A 23,038-nucleotide genomic window follows, 5' to 3' on the forward strand; every position below is an offset into this window, starting at 1 on the left:
TTTTCCCACTCTTCAAACGACCAATGTTTACGCTCCTTACACCAAGCGAGGCGTCGTTTGGGTTTACCGGCGTGATGAGCAGCTTCTCGACCATGAAATCCAAGTTTTCTCACCTCCCACCTAACCGTCATAGTACTTGCAATGGATCCTGATGCAGTTTGGAATTCCTGTGTGATGGTCTGGATGGATGTCTGTCTATTACACATTACGACCCTCTTCAACTGTCGGCGGTCTCTTTCAGTCAACAGACGAGGTCGGCTGGTGCGCTATTGTGCTATACGTGTCCCTTCACGTTTCCACTTCACTGTCACATCGGAAACAGTGGACCTAGGGATGTTTATCAGTGTGGAAATCTCGCGTACAGACGTATGACACAAGTGACACCCAATCACCTAACCACGCTCGAAGTCCGTGAGTTCTGCAGAGCGCCCCATTGTGCTCTCTCACGATGTGTAACGACTACTGAATTCGCTGATATGGAGTACCTGGCAGTAGGTGGCAGCGGAATGCACCTAATATGAAGAACTATGTTTTTGGAGATGTCCGGATATTTTTGATGACATAGTTTATTTGCTATATTTAATAGCTTTCATTTGGTGTATATCGGTCAAAGATATAAGTGAACATTTAGAGATATTAGCAAAAATCTCAGTTAGCTTGTTTAGGAACAAATAAATCGACGTAAATTAATCTACCTCGTTTCCACTTAATTAATCGTGCTCTTTATAGGCAGTAAATTAATATTACCCCTAGCCTGTGTACCTACACTTATTAAACCATGTGATGTATCAAAAACCTACAGTGATGTTAATCAACTTCCTTAAAAATTTTTTGTAGTTCCTTAAGTCTTAGCTGGGAGAGCAAATCCCCTCGGGATTCCTCTCGCTATGAAGGACTCTGCATCAAAGTGACGAGAGGTAGAGCTTCAAAATCCGTAGGAAAGTCCGATGTCATTACGAGGAATAGGAACCTATCCTCAGCACAGATCGATGAGACTGCAAAAGTACAGGGTGTGAGGCGTAGCACAGAGCCTAAGAATGAGGTTTTGGATTGAAAAACGGCCGAAAAGAGTTCATAGTAGCGGCGAAGGTACTAGAGGTGCAATGTGCCGAAGAGTGTACATTAAAGTGATGAAAACATCTGGACGGCATTTCGAGAAAAGTTGTCCTTCTTGCTGTTTTTGCCAATCGTAATCGTTACAAGTATGAATGTATACGATATATGATGCTATCCTGTCTCAGATTATTACTATGTATACATTCTTAAAACTAGTACAAGGTATTCAGTGTTATGTCAGTTTTACAAAGTTTCATCTGAATTTATAAATAATGCTACTGTGAGAGTAGCACCACCAGCTCCCACACCACGAAGCTGCCGATTTTCTTACTTATGAAATTAAGATTTTTGGATCTGGAAGCCCCAATTACAAAAATCTTCTTCTCGGATGGGAAACATTTGACAGATCATGTTACTGGCTAGCTTTTTTCATTTTTATTGTTCTTATTTAATCTTATTCAAGTAATTTTATGACCAATAAGGTTTAAAATCATGAGTAATGGCAGCCAAAGATTTTTAGTATGAGGCCCTGTCGTCCTGCCAATTTCATTGTGATAGAGGGCGGAGCAGCTGACAGAGGTTTGGGGCACACTCTTGCCCTTCGCGTGGGAAACTGCTACTAAAAGATGGAAGAATCAGGAATGATCCACGCATGACGGCGCTAAGGGCAATGGGAAAAATACACATAAAGGTTATCCACATTACATGTATCATGTGTCATGGTGATGAGATTCCGAATTGGACCCCCATTTCTGATCTCCGAGACAGACTGTCAAGAGGTAAGTAATGATGAGAAAAGGATTTAATACGTGACGGAGCGTAGAAAATGTCAGGAATCTGAAAGTGATGGGGAGGCTAGACGGTGCATAGTCTCAATCTAGACACAGTGGAGGTGAGGGATTTGAAATGGGAACGAAATAAGGATTTCTGATCAGACGAATATGGGGTACAATCAATCGTAGTAATCTACGGTAAAACTGCCGTATGATTCTTCATAAATAGGAGGGGTGAGCAGAAAATGAACAACTAAGTGACTGGATTATTCTCGTCAGAACAGCAAACCAAAACCAAAAAGAATGTTAGATGCAAAGGTCACAAACAGAAGATGAACAGCTAGAGAAAGTACACGAGATGTGGGCAATTCAGTGTATAAAAGGAAATGAATATCAGATAATCATTAGATTGAAACACTGTAGAAGGGGAAGGAATGAAAGTCAGTGATACGGGAGAATATGGGTTTGATAGGAGGAATGGTAAGAGAGAAAGAATGAATACTGCAATAAATTTTACCTAGATGTAGTGAATATACTGTTCAAAAATCACAAGAAGAGAAGGTATACTTGGAAAATCCAGAGAAGTGCGAGGATATCGAAAACTAGGTGGACTGATAAGAAATGAGGGAATTCTCTTCGAGAATCGGGGAGGACTCGATTATACGGAAAACACTAACAAGCAGGTGGGAAAGGATGAGAGCACATATATTGAGACGTCAAGTAATAAGTTCCATAGGAGCTGAAAACAGTAAGGGAAGACAGAGTGCTTAATATGCCCACAAAGTAATTCAGGACGTTGAGTGTAAGTGCTACTCTGAGGTGAAGTGTTACGTACAAGAGAAGAATTCGTAGTGGGCGTGTCAAGGCAGCCGGAAAAGAGGCGAAAAAAAATGCAAACTGCACTGACGCTGCTATGGCAATCATGGTGAGCTCCCGTGGAGAGGTTTCTCATACTAATTTCATCAATTAGTGTGGAGGTGGAGTACATTCTATGCTCAGTGGGGAAGAATATGTCAGTGCGCTTTATATAAGCTTTCTGTCTATACCTTGTGCTACTGGCCTCTGCTTTCAGAATCTTAAAAATGTAAGTTTATATACCGAGTTGGCGATCAGACAAGACCAGGATGCTAGTAGCTGGCTGTAAGTTCAAAACGTGTGTGAATTTTTAAGGGTTCAAACTGCTGAGGTCATCAGTCCCTAGACTTACACACTACTTAAGCTAACGTAAACTAACTCACGCTAAGGACAACACACACACCCATGCCCGAGGGAGGACTCGAACCTCCGACGGGAGGAGCAACGCGAACCGTGACAGGACGCCTTACTCCGCGCGGCTACCTCAAGCGGCGCGGCGTAAGTCAAACATGTTACAACCAGTCACATTCGATGGTTCAAAATGTCGTACGTTACTGCTGTTACAAAACTTGAAATGAAGTAATGATTAGGTCAACAACTTCCACTAAATGTGACTAAGTAAAATGAGTAGCATCTAACAACGAATAACTGAAGGTCGAAATAATGGTCTTCACCTTCAAATCGTTTAATGTGATTGTGGATCCACCCACAAAGAAATTAATAATCATGCTTTTCTTCTCAAAAAATTTCGGAGTGGTAGCTAGATTCTTTGTAATGTGTCAGTTTACAATCAGACGCCTCGAAAATAATCAAACAGATTATTAAATATTGGGATATATAATTATATACGACGAAAAGCAAATCAGCGAACTTTCCAAATGTATAGGGACTTTACTGCACCATGCAACGAGGTATAGTTAAACTGATATATTTAAGAAAAAGATTAAGTTATAAGGAGAAACGGCGCAGAATGAGCAAACGATGTAGAAAGCGGTCCACAGAGAAGTTCCTAAGCACCATTTAAGTACGAGTGATATTCCGTCACTTACTCGAATTAAAAAGCCAGTGTTCGCTGTACTGATAACACTCCTCGTGTAGCACATTACAGTCCCCTACAGCAGCGAACTTACACGAACTATGTCCGGTAATGATACGAATACGCGCTGAAGGCATTCATTGATGTAGTTGCTCAGTTCGGCACGAGATGGCAGGAGCGTCTGAAATGCTGCGGTGGCTCGGTGGCTCTAGTGTCCTCTGGCGTAGCCGTTACCTTTCGTACCAGCTGAATGCGTGTTTGACGTTAGCGACCTACAGTGGAATTTCGTGTTGAACCTACGGGATAATACAACACATAATACCGTTTAAAACCACGTGTAGTTGTTTTTGCCACTTTTCGTCGGCTGTGTACGAAAGGACGAAATACACTTTCAAGAATTCAGTTTTGCGGTGGTAACGATCAGTATAATGTTACCGAATCTTCGGCCGCGTCAAGTTTGTAAAATGCGAGAATCTTAACAGACGCCGATAGCTATCCACATGAGCTACTCCAATTATGCAAAGCATTTAGAAACAACGACTACAGCGAACATCAAATAAATCAAATGAGCTCAAGCAAGAAACTCAAAGGGCGTAGGAAAAGAATTTGGGTTTCTGCCGTTCTGAGGAACCGTTTCTAGAAAAAAAAAAAAAAAAAAACGGCGTCTGAGGAGACACACAGTTACAGCGATCTTCAGTTGTCTGTCAAAAATTGAAAAATTGGCCGACAAGTTTCCAAAAGTCTCAATCAATGGGTGCCAACAAACAAGTAAAGTGGTTCTTTGGATTGATTTTGTGGATGGGATTGGTGAAACTTTCTCCATACATCTATATTGGTCCCAGAAGCACTGCTTATTCAGAGATTGTTTCGAAATTTTGATGAGAATGCTGCATTTTGCAGACAATACAAAAGTATTCCAGAATGAGATTTTCACTCTGCAGCTGCGTGTGCGCTGATATGAAACTTCCTGGCAGATTAAAACTGTGTGCCGGACCGAGACTCAAACTCGGGACCTTTGCCTTTCGCGGGCAAGTGCTCCACCATCTGAGCTACCCAAGCACTACTCACGACCCCTCCCCACAGCTTCAGTTCTGCCAGTACCTGTCTGCTACTTTCCAAACTTTACAGAAGCTCTCCTGCGAACCTTGCAGAACTAGCACTCCTGGAAGAAAGGATATTCCGGAGACATGGCTTAGCCACAGCCTGGGGGATGTTTCCAGAATGAGATTTTCATTCTGCAGCGGATTGTGGGCTGATAGGAGACTTCTTGGTAGATTAAAACTGTGTGCTGAACCGAGACTCGAAGTCAGGACCTTTGGAACCTTGGTAGAGCACTTTCTCGCGAAAGGCAAAGGTTCCGAGTTCTAGTCTCTGTCCGACACACAGTTTTAATCTGCCTGGAAGTTTCAGTACAAAAGTAGATGCATCAGATCGTTTCCTAACGGTTCAGTTCATCATCGACGCACTGAAGAAAAATTTTAAAAACATATTATAATCCTGCCGAAATACTACAGACCAACGAGTTCCTAATACCGTTCCGAGGATGAATTATACTCAGACAATATTTGAAACAAAAGAGACACAATTATGATGTCAAAATGGTTAAATGTTGCTGCGAGATTGGATACTGCTACAATTTTCGAATGTACACTGTCAAAGTACTTGGAAAAAAAAAAAAAGCACCAGACCAACAAACGTAGTGATGAATTTGTGACAAGAGGTATTCAATGAAGGCTATTCATTACGTACCGATAATTGGTATACCACTTCCGATTTCTGAAGAAAACTCATAACAACACTATCTGTCGTTTCAGAATGCATAAGTCAGCCCGAAACCGGTAGCCATTGCAGCAATAAATATTCACGCAACTGAGACGGAGGAAATAATGACTTATCAAATTTTCCTCGATTGCCAAATAAATTACAATGAAATTATTGAAATGCGGGGAATTGATTAGGAGACTAGCCAAGGAATTGCGCTCTTGAAATGGAAAGACACAAGAGACGTTTTCCACCAAACATTCGAGTGAAACAGAAAAGTGACTACCAAAAGATAGCGTCATCGCAAAAGAAAAATTGTTGCTAAATATAATAAGGGAAAAACTACTATTGATATTTCTGATCATATGAGCGCATATACCGGTCCACTGAGAAAGAAGTTCGAGAACTTTTTATTACATGGCACATTTTTTAGCTTTTCGAGCCTGGACTATCTATCACCGTCATACAATAATAACACATCAAAAACATTTTTATATCATCACACTCTTTCAACAGAACTCTGTTTCATCGAAACACGTGTCTTTTTTCAGAATGATCTAAACCTGGTGTCCCAAATCTTTAGGATTGGTGTTTTACCAGATGGGAGGGGATCCTTGAGCGCATAATGTGAGGAACGGAACTATGGTCGGAACTGAAGGTTTACTGTTTCTTACATAAGTGTACGCCTCTTACTAACAACGTACAGCAACTCTTCCTAGCGGCGATGACCAATGTCAAGGTATGCGTTACTACGAAGAATAAAATTTTTTCGCACTCTCTCCAATATCACTGTTCTCTGTTGTACAACGAGACAGGCAGCTAGGGCCCTATCAACAAGTTCCTCTTTAGTTTCTAGTATGGTTCCATTCACCAATCACATCGTGTAATGCCTCAGGAAAACGAGTTCCGGTGATTTTGTTCACCATGGCACACGGCGTCTCATTCCAATCAAAAGTTGAGGGTACTCCGCAAGAAGACGGTAGTTGTGGCGAGCGTGGCGTATAGATTTTCATCAGTCCAGACGTGGTTATTGCTGAAGCTGAAAACACCATCACGGTTGAAGGAGGCTTCATCCGTTAATAGTGCTAACCTAGAGTAAGTTCGACTGAACAATATTGCACTATATAATCTACTTACCGAACCAAAATCTGGGTTCAGAATCATTTCACTTTGTTGCTTGTACACGATAGGAATGCAACTGCTACTTTAACCGGACCTACACAGTTTATCATCGAAGTGTGCATTTCACGAACAAGCTGATGGTTGGTCACTGACAAATCTTCCTTTTCATCGCCAAACGTCTTGTCCTCAAATGCAACTGCGCTCAAAATTCTGTGTGGAACCAGTTTCGATCACCGATAACGAACGATAGTAGACATATTTCAGACTCCATTATGTTTGTAAGGCGTCAGGTAAATCCAACCCCTTCCATGAAAACCCTGACATGATAGCAAATCCGGCAGTATGTCACATAACTCCACATAAATCCTGACATTAAATTACTCAAAGTAATACGATCAACGAGTAAGCAAATGGAATATCGCAGACTAACACAAGAACGCCTAAATGCATGTCATACCTTCCACCGTGAAACAGACGCAGTTCCGAGGGGAGAAACGAGAACAGAAGCCGAGAGCAGAATCGTGTAGGCTAGGAGGCCCTACGATAAGGGACGGACACCCACGTCGCCAGCTGACCACCAATACCACCCCCCAGCCCATGTTAAAAGATAGAGCCCTCCAGAAGAACAGTATAGATCTTACGATAACACTAAAAGGGCCACACCAGCTGCAAGTTTTAGCGTGAGACTTTTTCGCGTCTCTGTTACGTTGCAAACGCTAAAAACATTGCCCCACCACGAAAAGTATAACGTTTCTCATTGGATGGACAGAATTTTTGTAGACAGAACTTAAGGCTAACATTGAGACCCTGATTGGTCAGTTGAAAACACTGCCAGATAGCTTTTTTTAAACCAACTCCGGTAAATGGTAGTAAGGAGAAGTTAGCAGAGAGTTGCTTCCGAGACGGCGAGGTGTGGAGCTGCGCCGCCCTCCTGACGCTGCCTAACCAACGACAAGGTAATGAACGCACGCGATGCCACATAACAGCGCATAAAGCTTCACTCAGAACTGCAGAAATCTCATCTCTTACATTCCCTTTTTAGGTAATACTAGTGTCGATCGTCAATTAAAGCTCATGGTGTTCACATTTGCCACTTGAAGTAAAAATCTGAAACGCGATGATTTTTCTGTTATATAATTGTTGAGAAGCCACATCAGCCACTGTAATTTACAAGTGAAATAAGTAATTAAAGATAATTGAGGGTCACTGTAGGCCATTTTGATGGTTTTCTTTTTTGTGAAACTTAATTTGAACCTAGATTATAGATGTGATATGGCATAGGTCATCCTTCGATCCATTGTAGAACTTGGAAACCCATTCAGGGAATATTCGTTCACATTTTTGTTGAATGCAGTTCGTTCTTATCATCCTGTATTAAAATATTTCCTTTTATCCATAGTGCAATTTATAAACAATGTTTTGTGAGTAGAATAAAATTTCCAATGGTAAACTTAACTGCTTTTTCGACGTTATTTTACCAGCTAACTAAAAATAGGAAAGCCTTGAACCGCTTCCACTAAATTTAGTTAGTATTAAGATTCTTTTACAGGGAGCGCAGTGGAGCTGACGCTGAAATCATTAAGTATTTGATTATATCATCGCTAGTCTCACTGAACTCTTCTGAACTCTACATGTCATGTATGGTCTGGCGTCTCCTTACCAGCAACAGGTCCCAGGTCCAAACTAGTCAATTCCCTAAAAAACACGCTCAGAGCGTCGTTGAGCGAAAGTGGTAGGGAGACACGACTTAGAACAAACAGACACCACGCAGAATGTTAGAGTAGTAGTTGTAGTAGTAGTAGTAGTAGTAGTAGTAGTTCGGGCAATTGCTGCCGATGAGCGCTTCATATAAAAATTGTTAATTTTAAGCATTCCGTTCTCTAATTAGTCCCAAGTATAGAAGAATCAGACGCAGCGACATTGTTAAAACTTTGTAGAAATAATAAGAAATCAAAAAGATTCATATTACGTATATGTACAATTTAATATTTTAGTAACACGAGCTGTCTCAGTCAGCAGTGGCAGGTTTTTTGTAGATGGTAGCAAATAAAATACTATACATAAATTGATGTAAAGTATCAGGACGCCGTTATGTAATGCGGAATTCACAAGCTGCGACATTTTCGCGAATAAAACAGTGACCCGTATATACAATAAGTTTCCTTTAATTTACGTCTTTCCGCAGCTCGTGGTCGTGCGGTAACGTTCTCGCTTCCCGCGCCCTGGTTCCCGGGTTCGATTCACGGCGGGGTGAGGGATTTTCTCTGCCTCGTGATGACTGGGTGTTGTGTGATGTCCTTAGGTTAGTTAGGTTTAAGTAGTTCTAAGTTCTAGGGGACTGATGACCTCAGAAGTTAAGTCCCATAGTGCTCAGAGCCATTTGAACCGTTTTTTGTCAGAAGTTTGAACGTGCTAGGGAAGCTAGAAAATCTGAAAAGGGGAATGCTAACGCTCAATCTGGGTATAGTGAGGGTTTGTGAAGTGAAATCGAAAGAAGAGTGTAGGGCCAGATGAGTGTACGGTAATATCAACAACATCACAAAACGGAGTAGGAAGAAAGGCCAAAGAGTGAGTACTGTGAATAGTTCAGTGAAAGGGTTGTTCTCATCACAATAGCAAACCAACGCCGACATCGATAGTTCAGGTACACGTGCCGACGTCGCAAGCAGAGAAGAGCTATAGAAAATATATGAGGATACTGAATGGGTAATACAGTTCATAAAGGGAGAGGAAAATCTAATAGTGACGGGAGGCTGGAATGTGATTGCAGGGGAAGGGGTAGAGGAAAGGGCTACCGGTGAATATGCGCTTGGCACTGGGAATAAGAGAGGAGAAAGACTAATTGGGCAATAAATTTCAGCTAGCAATAACGAATACTCTGTTCAAGGATCAAAAGACGAGGAGATATGCTTATAAAAGCCGGGAGATACAGGAAGATTCCAGTTAGATTACATCATGGTCACGCAGGAGATTCCGAAATCACATATTGGCTTGTAAGGCATACCTATGAGCAGATATGGACTCATGTCACAATTAAGTAGTGATGAAGAGTAGAGTTTAAGAGACTACACCGGAAGGGTCAGTGTACAGCGAAGTGGGATATGGAAATATTAAAAATTGGGAAGATGCGCTACTTGTTCTCTGAGGCACTAGATACTGCGATAATGAATAGCTCGGCAGGCAGTTCAGTTGACGAGAAATGGACATCTCTAAAGACAATCACAGAAGTTCGAAATCAAAAGGTAACAGAAGAAATACTTCAGTTGATCGCCGATAAAAGGAAGTAAAAAAAAAAAGATCAGGAAAATCCAGGCGTACAGAAATACAAGTCAGTTAGGAATCAAGTAAATGGCAAGTGCCGGGAGACTAATGCGAAATTGCTGCATGAGCAATGTGAAGAAATCGACGGAGAAATGACTGTCGGAAGGGCAGACTCAGCGTATAGAAAAGTCAAAACAGCCTTCAGAGAAATGAAAAGCGAGGGTTGTAACATTAAGAGTGCATTGGGAATCCCACTATTAAAAGCGGAGGAGAGAGCACTTAGGTGGAAAGAGTGCATTCAAGGGTTCAGTGAGGGGGACGACTTGTCTGATGACGTGATAGAAGACAAAACAAGAATCGACAGGGAAGAGATAGGTGATCCAGTATTAGAATTCAGAATTTTAAAGATCTTTGGACGACTTAACATCAAATAAGGCAGAATGGATAGATATAATTCCATAAGAATTTCTAAAATCATTGGGGGAAGTGGCAACAGAACGATTATTCACGTAGGTGTGTAGTCTGTATGAGACTGGCGGTATAGCATGACTTTTGGAAAAACGTCATCCACACAATTCCGACGATAGCAACAACCGATAAGTGTTAGAATTAACGTGCAGTCTGTTTAACAACTCACACATCCGAGTTGCTGACAAGAATAATATATAGAAGAATGGAAAAGGAAATAGAGGATGTGCTAGACGACAATCAGTTTGGCTGTAGGAAAATTTAATGCAGCAGAGAGACAAGTCTGACGTTGCGGTTGATAACGGAAACAAGAGTGAAGAAAATTCCAAGACTCGGTTATATGAACCGCAGACCTGGAAAAAGCGTTCGAGAATGTTAAATGGTTCAAGATATTCGAAATCCTGAGAAAAATAGTGTAAACTAGAGGGAAAAACGAGTAACGTGCAGTACGTAGAAGAAAAAGAGAGAACAGTAAGAGTGGGAGACTAAGAAAGAAGGATTCGGGTTAAAAAGGGTGTAACATAGACGTCTAATCTTTCTCCCCTACTGTTCAATACATAAATCTAAGAGGCAGTGACGGAAATAAAAGAAAGAACATCACCTGATAAGATTCACTGATCAAATTGCTACCGTAAGCGAAAATAAAGAAGAATTACAAGACTTGCTGAATAGAATGAACAGCCCAATGAATACCTAACATAGATTTATCGTAAATCGAAGAAAGACGAATGTAATGAGAAGTAACAGAAATAAGAACAGCGAGAAAACTTGAGAATGATTGATTGCGAAACAGGCGAAGTTAAAATTCAAATGGCTCTGAGCGCTATGGGACTTAACATCTGAGGTCATCAGTCCCCTAGAACTTAGAACTAAAACCTAACTAACCTAAGGACATCACACACATACACACCCGAGGAGGATTCGAACCTGTGACCCTAGCGGTCGCGCGGTTCCAGACTAAGCGCCTAGAACCGCTCGGCCACATCGGCCGGCGGCGAAGTTAAGGAATCCTATTATCTAGGCAGCAAAAATAACCCATGACGAATAAAGCAATCAGTACAACTAAAGCACGCTAGTACTGGCAAAAAGGCAGTCCTGGCCACGGTTAGTCTACTAATAGGAAAAAAAAGACCTTAATTTGTGATAGAAGGTTCTGAGACTGTACATTTGGAGCACTGTGTTGTATGGCAGAGAGACATGGATGATGGAAAAACCGGAACAGAAGAGGGTCGAAGCGTTTGAGATGTGGTGCTACAGAAGAATTTGAAAGTTAGTGGAACTGATGATGTTAGGAATGTGGAGGTGCTCTACAGAAACGGCTTGCAAAGGATTTCATGGAAGATACTGCAAGAAGAAATGACAGAACGATAGGGCACGTGTTAAGACATCAGGTAATAACTTCCATCGTGCTTGAGGGAGCTGTGCAGGGTAAATGTAAAAACTGTAGAGAGGATTAGAGGCTGGAATACACCTAGAAAATAACTGAGGTCGTAGGTTGCAGCTGAAGACCGATTACACATCTCCCTCCCTCCCTCCCTTACAAAAAAAGCTGTGACATCCTCTGTCAAGGAAGTGACGCCCTCTGTCAAGGATGTTGCGTTACAAATTCTAGCCGACAGTATCGTTGTCTAGTATCAGTGCTAAATATCACATTTTATCAAGGATAAATCCATCATCTCGATTAATTGAGTCGTTCGTAAATCGCATCTGGGCGGATTACTTGAAAACTAAAGCCTAGAAGGAAGTACAGTATGTTTCGACATGTAGCTATAATTTTGTACTTACAAGTACAATAAAATTTTTAGAAATTATTTTATATGGCGAGAGCGCTATACTCGTAAATCAGTTTTTAATCTGTCACTACATATGACTATAATCATCTCATATATTTATCGATCTAATAACCATACATTCTTTGTTTTCCTCTATATTAATTGTTTTGTAATCTTTAATAGGTACTTGTTTTGGATTTTTCTGATGAAGACACCAAAAGTCAGTGTTGAAACCAGGTTAAGTTAAATCTTGTTGCAGCGGTTGGCTGTTTTACGCAAATCATGATACAGATGATAAAATCTGGACGTTCTAGCAGTCCATAGCATGCACTGCTTGATTACAGTGCTCGGCAGATGAATCAGGCTGTAGCAGGCAGGTCGGGCGTTCATGTCCTACACAAGGTTCTTGAACTGTGTGTATAGTACGTCCGACATATGATTTTCCACTGACAGGGAGTACTATACGCGCATTCCTTCCGTAGAGTCAAGCCATCTTTCACAGAGCTAAAGAGAGTGGCTATTTTCGCCGCTGACAGAAGATTACTGCTTATTTCAGAAGACAGATTTCCTAGGAACGGTAGGAAAGCCATGGAACTGAACCTTTCCTCTTCAGCTTCGTGAGGCGGGAAACTATACTTCCTTCTCAATTCCAAAGCTTTGCGGATCTTCCGTGGTGGATAGCCATTAAAACTTTTTTGAGGTTATCGAGTTCTCCCTGTAGACGGTATTTATCGGCAATCATATGTGCCCTATGTATTGAGGACACTATTGGCCTGCACTGAATGACGACAGCTGCATCGGCTTGCGAAAGACACCATGTACCACGGTGCTTCCTGGTGTTTTGATGAACCAAGACATTAAAGAAAGGAAGGCATTTTTTCAAATTAAGGATCGAAAATCCTTGCAGTCAAGATTGCAAAAATTTTTTTATTTATTTTGGTAACTAGTTTCAGCTACACATAAGCCATCTTCAGATCATAAAAAATATTCTTGATTAGTACACTTGCCATAACAGCTCAACACATGTTTAAAATCTTTCTTTTCTTAAATATATTAACTGATCCTATTTTCGCTCATGTAGAACGTTACACATCCTTCTTCTGTCTTTGTAACAGGCCATTTTAAACCGTATTTACAGTCAGCGACAGGCAGCGTTAAGTCTCCTCGTATACTTGTACTGCAGCGATAAGCACAATTTGCTAGCGACGGCCCTGCACCAAGGGCAATGAGCGTCCATCAGAGTATTATCTTGTTCTTATACCTTGTGACGATGCCAGTCATAGCTATCAATTTCGTTTGTTTCTTTTCTTAAGCTTAAGGAGAAAGAAGTATGTTATTAGTCAGATGCTACTCAGGTCACGTGAATCAACTCTACTATTTGCAGTGTCTAACTTAAACTGAGGTGACAAAAGTCATGTAAAACGTAAACTCTGTCCACAGCCCCTGGCGGACCCAAAAGTCATGGGATAGCGAAATGCACATATATGATGGCTGTAGTATCGCGTACACAAGATATAAAGGGCAGTGCATTGACAGAGGTGTCATTTGTACTCACTCGCTACATATGAATAGGTTTCGGACGTAACTATGGCCGATCGACAGGATTTACCAGACTTTGAACGCGGAATGGTAGTTGGAGCTAGACGCTTGGGACATTACATTTCGGAAATCGTTAGAGAATTCAATATTCCGAGATCATGGTGACAAGAGTTTGCCGAGAATCCCAAATTTCAGGCATTACTTCTCACCAGGGTCAACCCAGTGAGCGACGGCCTTCACTTAACGACCGAGAGCAGCAGTGTTTTCGTAGAGTTGCCAGTGCTAACAAACAAGCAGCACTGCGTGAAATAACGGCAGAATTGAATATTGGACGCACGAGGAATGTATCTGATAGGCATGTTACTGGGACATGTCCGTTAGGAAGTACGGGAAAATTTGAAGTCAGTGGGATGTGGCAGCAGATGACTGACTCGAGTGCCTCTACTAACAGCATCACGACGCATGCACCGCCTCTCCTGGGCTCGTGACCATGTAGGTTGGACCATAGACGACTGGAAAGCCTTGTCAGATGAGTCACAATTTCAGTTGGTAAGAGTTGACCGTAGGGTTCGTGTGTGGCGCAGGTCGAACGAAACCACGAACACAAGTTGTTAAGAAAGCCCTATGAAAGCTGGAGGTAGAGCCATAGCGGTGAGGGCAGTGTTTACATGGTGCGGATTGGGTTATCTGGTCCAACTGAATCGATAAGTGAGTGGAAATGGTTTGCAGCCATTCATGGACTTCATTTTCCCAAACAACGATGGAATATTTATGCATGACAATGTGCCATGACATCGGGCCGCAATTGTTCGCGACTGGTTTGATAAACATATTGGACAGTTCGAGCTAATGATCTGGCCACCCAGACCGCCCGACATGAATCCCATCGACCATTTATGGGACATAATCGGGAGATCAGTTTCTGAACAAAATCCTGCACCCGCAACACTTTCGCAATTACGGGCGGCTATAGAGGCAGCATGGCTCAGTACTTTCGGTAGGGACTTCCAGAGATTTGTTGAATCCATGCCACGTCGAGTTGCTGCACTACGCCGAGCAAAAGAATGTCAGACACGATATTATGAGGTATACACTTCAGTGTATAACGCTCTTACTCATAAATATGCACGTTCATTGTTTGTTAGATTAATGTGTTGATGGTCATAACGATCGAAACCGGCAATGGAATCGAATAGAGAAATATGTGATCAAAGACTGTTTTTGTCTCTACTAATTTCAAAGCATTATGACCCACTGCGATGCTGAATGTCGCCTGGTAGCGTCGTGGGCACGTCGGTGGTAAGCGTCTTAGTGGAGCAGAGACGAATGGTGATTCGGACACCAAATGTGGGTTTTGGGAAAGGACATAGAGAAGCATCTTGGACAAGAGAATCTGTCGGCTCTTAAGGTAGTACTGTTGTTAGCTTCTACAGAAAGTATTTTAAGGACGGTGATGATGATGATGATGATGATGATGATGATGATGGTGTTTGGTTTTAGCACTTTTATTTTCGCAAGTCCGTCTTTATCACATACATTTTTTTACACTTTATGACCGGTTTCGGCTTATCGCCATCTTCTTATCGTTAAAATATTCTGATATAAATCATCCTGCAGTTAAACATGTTAATCAAATAGAGAAATTTGTGATAAAAGATGGTTTTAGTTTCTACTAATTTCAAAACATTATGACCACTACCCACCGCTATATTGAACGCACATGTTTAACTTGACGATAATATGCATCAGAATTTTTTGACGATATGAAGATGACGACAAACCGAAAGCGGTCATGAAGTATAAAGAAATCTATGTGATCAAAACGGAATTCTGAAAAAATGCTAAAAATAAAATGATCACGGACTCATATACAGACTTTATGTCTTCAATTGATGTTTGCTTTTGTTTGGGCACTCAACTGCGCGGTCATCAGCGCCCGTAAAAAGTCCCAATTTTTCACACAGTCAAATTTCTTTACTCAGTCCGATTTAGCCACTGTCACGAATGATGAAGATGAGGAAAAGATGACGATAATACAAACACCCAGTCCCCGTGAAGAGAAAATCCCCAACCCGGCCGGGAATCAAACCCGGGACCCCGTGGCCCAGAGGCAGCAACGCTAGGCACTAGAACACGAGAGCTGCGGACGAAGGACGGTGAAAGCACGAGCAAGTGGAAAGGTGTCGGACGTCCACGCCTCGTCACAGAACGTGAAGGTCAGAGGCTTGCTCACTCTAAAAGAAGCGTAGATGCCGATTTATTAACAGATTTTACGACGATCTACATACAGCACAATGCTGGTACGAGTGCAAGTGTTCTGAGCACGCTGTTCAACGCATATCGTTGAACATGGGCCTCCGGACAGACAATCCATACGAGATGCCATGTTGACCCAACGACATCGTCAATTACGACTGCAGTGGACACGGGAACATCGAGACTCGACATTGGATCAATGCAAATGTGTAATCTGGTCGAATGAATCCCGTTTCTTGTTACACAGTGTCGATGGTCGTGTCCGAATACACCGTTATTCAGCTGAACGGTATCTTTAAACAAGCACCGCAATACAGACACGGACGGGTGTGGGCAATATTTTGTTTTACGGGGCATTCACCTGGGTTTCCACGGAACTGTCCGTTTTACAATGCCAGAATCGTCACATAGAGAAGCTTGATAGTGAACTTACATTGGTGTCTTGGTCACCAAATTCGTCTGACCTCAACCCGACGGAACACAATGGAGACTATCGCGCGCCAATTCCATGACCACAAATGTATACATCTGGTGCCACATTCCTCCGGAAACCTGCCAAGGACTTGTTGATTCTATGCCACAGAGAAACACTATTGTATTGCCGTTCAAAGGTGGACCAATGCGCTATTAAGCAGCTTGGCTGCGACTCTGCTATTGGTCTAAGCTGTAAAACAGCCTGTGTTTATTCAAGGGTGAACTGTTTAATGATGCATAAAATTATATTAAAATGTAATAATTATTTATTCCTATATCACATTTTCATCATTCGAAAATCCTCTCGCACATGGTATGTCTCGTGCCTCTCAGGGTCACAACCAATCAGAGGCGATGTTTAGGCTAGAATCGTGGTGATTAGTAATTGACAAGGACGTAAGAATGGAAAGAGAGAAGAAACTTTTATGCCTTGGCAAGGACATAAGAATGGAAAGCGAGAAGAAACTTTTATGCAACCTGTACGGTCACATGAGCCTTCTCTATCTCCTTCTTAGTTGTGATCATGGCGCACTAGTGCAAGTCGGAGATCTCTATCAATTTGCCTGATGATACACCCATTTTCAAGGGAGACAGTTTTAATATGATTTTGATTTTTCTCAAGAACATTTGTGTGTTTGATGGTGATGGCTGTCCATTTGCCCTACGCCATAGTTGTCCGTTTATTTCCCACGATCCAACCGCTTTCGATTAACGTCTAAAAAATCTTCTCATTTGATTTTCTATGAGACATATTCGGGTCGAAGAAAAACATATTGAGTTTCACATAGTTAATATGACGGTTTGTTCGACATATTCCATGTAAGAGTTTGCGACGGTAAGCTATCCGCGGGTTTGTAGTCATCCGTAATGGAGGAGGAAATACGTCGGGGAAAGGAAGTTTCGGAGTAGCTACGTCAAGCTACTATTAAATTTCTCACCAATATGTTCGGAACACTCATCTAGTGACAGTCTGCTGAAATACAAAAGTCGAACAACAAGAGAGTGTTAGCAATGCTGGTCGTACAAACCAATGTGATAAGGTCACGTCACGGTATTGGTATGCAGATTTAAGAAGGAACGGAGTTGTACTTTAATATCCTGTTGACGACAAGGTCATTAGACGTGAGCACAAGCTTTGATTGAGGAAGGACATGGAAGGAAGTCAGCCTTTTTCAGAGGAACCATCGTGGTATTCGCCTTAACCAATTTAGTGAAACCACTAAAAAACCTATATCAGGATGATCCCCTTATAAATATGAAACTGTTCCGGGAGCAAGGAATTGGGGGGGGGGGGGGGGGGAGGGATGTTGTCGATTTAACTAGTAGTAAACGCATTATGGCTCCAGCAGCAGCAGGTGTGCGATTTCGTACTGAGTATATTTCTCATTAATATACAGTGGCTTTTTCTTTGCCGTCTGTATGACAAAGCCCGCGGTTCGATATAGATCGGGTTTAAATGGTTCAAATGGCTCTGAGCACTATGGGACTTAACTTCTGAGGTCATCAGTCCCCTAGAACTTAGAACTGCTTAAACCTAACTAACCTAAGGACATCACACAACCCATGCCCGAGGCAGGATTCGAACCTGCGTCCGTAGCGGTCGCGCGGTTCCAGACTGTAGCGCCTAGAACCGCTCGGCTACCCCAGCCGGCATAGATCGAGGAAGCGATCACTATGACACGATTTGTTTTGCGCTCATCCACTATACTGGAATCCGGCAGTTTTTAATTCATGACATGTCATCTTTTAGTGATGTTTTGTTATGACGGACAACGAATATTGGGAAAAAGATTCTGAACTTTTCCTCTCCAATGTTTTAATCATATTGAAACTAAGTCTTACTTATTTTTATCATTTAAACACTGACCTACAGGATTTTTCCTGACAGAGACAACCGAGACTTAACCTATTCATTTATTACCCACAATATACAAACCCAACGTAATCTGACTGCTATACAGTGACAATATAACTTCCAATAATTAACACAAAAGAATGGCCCTGAATTGCAAGAAATCCTAACAATAATCAGAGACCAAAAAATATGTAATTAGAGAAATATGAAACTACTTCCAACTCTGTTAATGGCCTAAACTCATTTCAATCACGAACCCCATTTTTTAATAAATCACTTACCTCACAGAAAATCTTCATAACACGAACTACAGCAATTATAGCAAACAACAACTACATCCAGCTAAATAAAAAGTGTCTAACTACTATAGAATCTACTACAAGGAGACATATGGTAAGCAAAAGAAAGATTTTGTTGAACGGCAAACAAAGTATTTAGAAAATTTTACCTTATTCATGTGACGTCCAGTTCTAAATATTATATAGTTGTCAATAATTCCACAACTCAAACATTACCAACAAATCCATCACCATTTTACATTTTCTTTCGTCTCAGTTTACAATGCATGTCCTACCAACACAGAATCTCCACTAAGAAAAAAAATAACATGTCCATACACTTCTCGGGTCTAGTTTAGCAGGGGATACAACCCGTCGGCTTTGACTAAGGACGTCAGAATTGGCCAGAGACCATGTATTACAAAGATGAAAGAGCTGAAAAGAATATTCGGAAACAAAGGAATGCAAGAGAGAAAAACTGTACTTCACAAATATAAGGGCCAGTAGTATTTTCACGTTAACGATATCGCGTGTTTATATCTTAGTATTTCTCCGCAAAATACAATAGAAAGAAATGAATGAAATATATTACTAGCAAAGAATACATCACGTTACATGTAAGTCAGTTGTATCTCGAAACTCTTTCGAACTGTATTGTTTGAGTGCAGTACGGGATACAAGTTTAGCGTACGACGATTTCTTAGTTTTAACTAGCATTGATGTCCTACTGTTCACTTGAACTATGTACCCCTGCTTCACTAAACCGCAAATGAAACACCCGATACAAATTAAAAGCTCATTATAAGTGTGTTGCTTAATTACAGTACGGAATACGAGTTTGTCGCAAGTCGATTTCTTCGTTTTCACTAGCATTACTGTCCTGTTCTTCACTTGAACGATTTATCCTCCGCTTCAGTAAACCCTAAATGGAACACGGAATACAAATTGTAAATGTGTTGTATATTTCGTCTTCGCTGTTACTAACAGTATTTTCTTACGTACATATCAGTACTACTGATGACAGAAGGACCTACGTATGTAATATATGTATACGAGACTTCCATTGACCTCTATAGGCACACTGGTAACGAAAAAGTGGAAATAGACGTACGTTACATTTGTAACCTGTACCTCAATTAAACTACACGGAGACAAGAAGACGGCACATGTACAATTTATATCCCGTACTTCACTATGGGGTACAGTTTTTTTGTTGCCTTGGACACTAATAGTATCCCATTCGTTACTTGAGCTATATAGCTATACGCAACATTTGTATCTTGCTCGCCAATTGACATTTATAGTGTCAGCGTAAAGGCGAAGTGAAGGACGGGATACAAATTTTAGTTGTGTCGGGGTGTTTCGCCTTTAATATAGCAAGTACACATTAGAAAATGTCGTACTGATGCTAGTGCCGGGAAACGAAAGAAGATCGACAGCTGAGAAATTTCTATTACGTACTTCACAGCACGAAAATACACACATTGGTGGAAGAAAGCTGTGATATGTCAAAATAGTGAAATACAGTGAAAGAAGCAACTGGAAAAGTGAACTTGCCACACGGAAATATCGAGGAATAACCGAAGCTCGCCTAGACAGACAGTAACGAAAATCACATACCCACACTCACTACAAACACAACATTGCGAAACCTCTCTCTCTCTCTCTCTCTCTCTCCCTCTCCCACACACACACACACACTCATTCACCAACCACCTCCCTCCCCCCCCCCCCCCCCCCCCACCACCACTGTGAAATTAGCTGAGATGTTATGGGCGGTACATTTTGCCAACATGTTTAATAAAACATTTAAACGGGCAATATGTCCGCGCAGTACTTTGTCTCCACGAATACTCATCTAGGTGGCTTTGTAGTGTCGAAATCTGACGTTTCCCTTTCCCTGTAAGAGATTTTACCGCTGACCAGTACCCCTCTATACTGTTAGTGCAGGCGCCTGTGGATAATCATCTAAATTCAGTGTTGTGGTTTACTACAAGATGTTGATAACCCCTATCCCGTAAATCTCTATATCAAGAAAACCCGTCTGAAATAACACCAGAACCCTCTGCAACCTGATCTTCAATTAACCTAACAAAACTTCCTTACTTCTATTTGGTACTACTCTGAACACTACATCGTCACAATGCTGACCTGAAACTAGTGCCCCCCACACCCATAATCCCACCGGAGGTTCCCCCCTGTTGTACTTCCTTTTCCCAAAATGCGATTCTTCAATTTCGACCATAACACCCGGCCCCCACATCGCCCCCCTATATTTCATATATTCCCCATAAACTTCCCTACAAAACAAGTACCATTCCACTACGTACGCTTTCTCACACGACATTCATGCACACAGAGCCACACAGGATATCTTAAACACCAATAGTAAGTGATTTTCATTATGTCTCTCAGGGCGAGCTTAGATTTCTCGAACAACGTTCCCCACCTAATAGATCGCCACAACCGGTCTCTGTTGCACCTCCATACGAATAAGTCGTGAGTACGGCGACTTGATACACTGGTGAGGCGCATATTTTCGCCGCACTCACGACACCGGACGTATTCAGCAATAAGATCACACATTTGCAAGAAACAAATTGTGGTCAACATGTCTTCGCCCATAGCTTCTCCTAAATTGTCAAGATTCATTACAACAGACAAATCCATTCCTATAAACGAAAATGAGACTCTAAAAATTGTTCTACAATAACAAATAAATATTCCAAATTACCTCAATATGGCAAATGGCTCTGACCACTATGGGACTTAACATCTTAGGTCATCAGTCCCCTAGAACTTAGAACTACTTAAACCTAACTAACCTAAGGACATCACACAACACCTAGCCATCACGAGGCAGAGAAAATCCCTGACCCCGCCGGGAATCGAACCCGGGAACCCGGGCGTGGGAAGCGAGAACACTACCGCACGACCACGAGATGCGGGCTACCTCAATATCATTACGAATAAAATTAAGTACCGTTTGGATAAGAAACAACCAATTATTATAATTAAATTGCACGATGAATAATTTAAGGAATACCAAGCGATCGCTTTTAGATTCACATTCACTTATCCGGCACACAGAACTGTTTTATTATACACTCCCGGAAATGGAAAAGAGAACACATTGACACCGGTGTGTCAGACCCACCATACTTGCTCCGGACACTGCGAGAGGGCTGTACAAGCAATGATCACACGCACGGCACAGCGGACACACAAGGAACCGCGGTGTTGGCCGTCGAATGGCGCTAGCTGCGCAGCATTTGTGCACCGCCACCGTCAGTGTCAGCCAGTTTGCCGTGGCATACGGAGCTCCATCGCAGTCTTGAACACTGGTAGCATGCCGCGACAGCGTGGACGTGAACCGTATGTGCAGTTGACGGACTTTGAGCGAGGGCATATAGTGGGCATGCGGGAGGCCGGGTGGACGTACCGCCGAATTGCTCAACACGTGGGGCGTGAGGTCTCCACAGTACATCGATGTCGTCGCCAGTGGTCGGCGGAAGGTGCACGTGCCCGTCGACCTGGGACCGGACCGCAGCGACGCACGGATGCACGCCAAGACCGTAGGATCCTACGCAGTGCCGTAGGGGACCGCACCGCCACTTCCCAGCAAATTAGGGACACTGTTGCTCCTGGGGTATCGGCGAGGACCATTCGCAACCGTCTCCATGAACCTGGGCTACGGTCCCGCACACCGTTAGGCCGTCTTCCGCTCACGCCCCAACATCGTGCAGCCCGCCTCCAGTGGTGTCGCGACAGGCGTGAATGGAGGGACGAATGGAGACGTGTCGTCTTCAGCGATGAGAGTCGCTTCTGCCTTGGTGCCAATGATGGTCGTATGCGTGTTTGGCGCCGTGCAGGTGAGCGCCACAATCAGGACTGCATACGACCGAGGCACACAGGGCCAACACCCGGCATCATGGTGTGGGGAGCGATCTCCTACACTGGCCGTACACCACTGGTGATCGTCGAGGGGACACTGAATAGTGCACGGTACATCCAAACCGTCATCTAACCCATCGTTCTACCATTCCTAGACCGGCAAGGGAACTTGACAACAGGACAATGCACGTCCGCATGTATCCCGTGCCACCCAACGTGCTCTAGAAGGTGTACGTCAACTACCCTGGCCAGCAAGATCTCCGGATATGTCCCCCATTGAGCATGTTTGGGACTGGATGAAGCGTCGTCTCACGCGGTCTGCACGTCCAGCACGAACGCTGGTCCAACTGAGGCGCCAGGTGGAAATGGCATGGCAAGCCGTTCCACAGGACTACATCCAGCATCTCTACGATCGTCTCCATGGGAGAATAGCAGCCTGCATTGCTGCGAAAGGTGGATATACACTGTACTAGTGCCGACATTGTGCATGGTCTGTTGCCTGTGTCTATGTGCCTGTGGTTCTGTCAGTGTGATCATGTGATGTATGTGACCCCAGGAATGTGTCAATAAAGTTTCCCCTTCCTGGGACAATGAATTCACGGTGTTCTTATTTCAATTTCCAGGAGTGTATATGCCTC

This window comes from Schistocerca serialis, chromosome 1 (genome assembly GCF_023864345.2).
Source record: "Schistocerca serialis cubense isolate TAMUIC-IGC-003099 chromosome 1, iqSchSeri2.2, whole genome shotgun sequence".
Lineage (NCBI taxonomy): Eukaryota > Metazoa > Arthropoda > Insecta > Orthoptera > Acrididae > Schistocerca > Schistocerca serialis.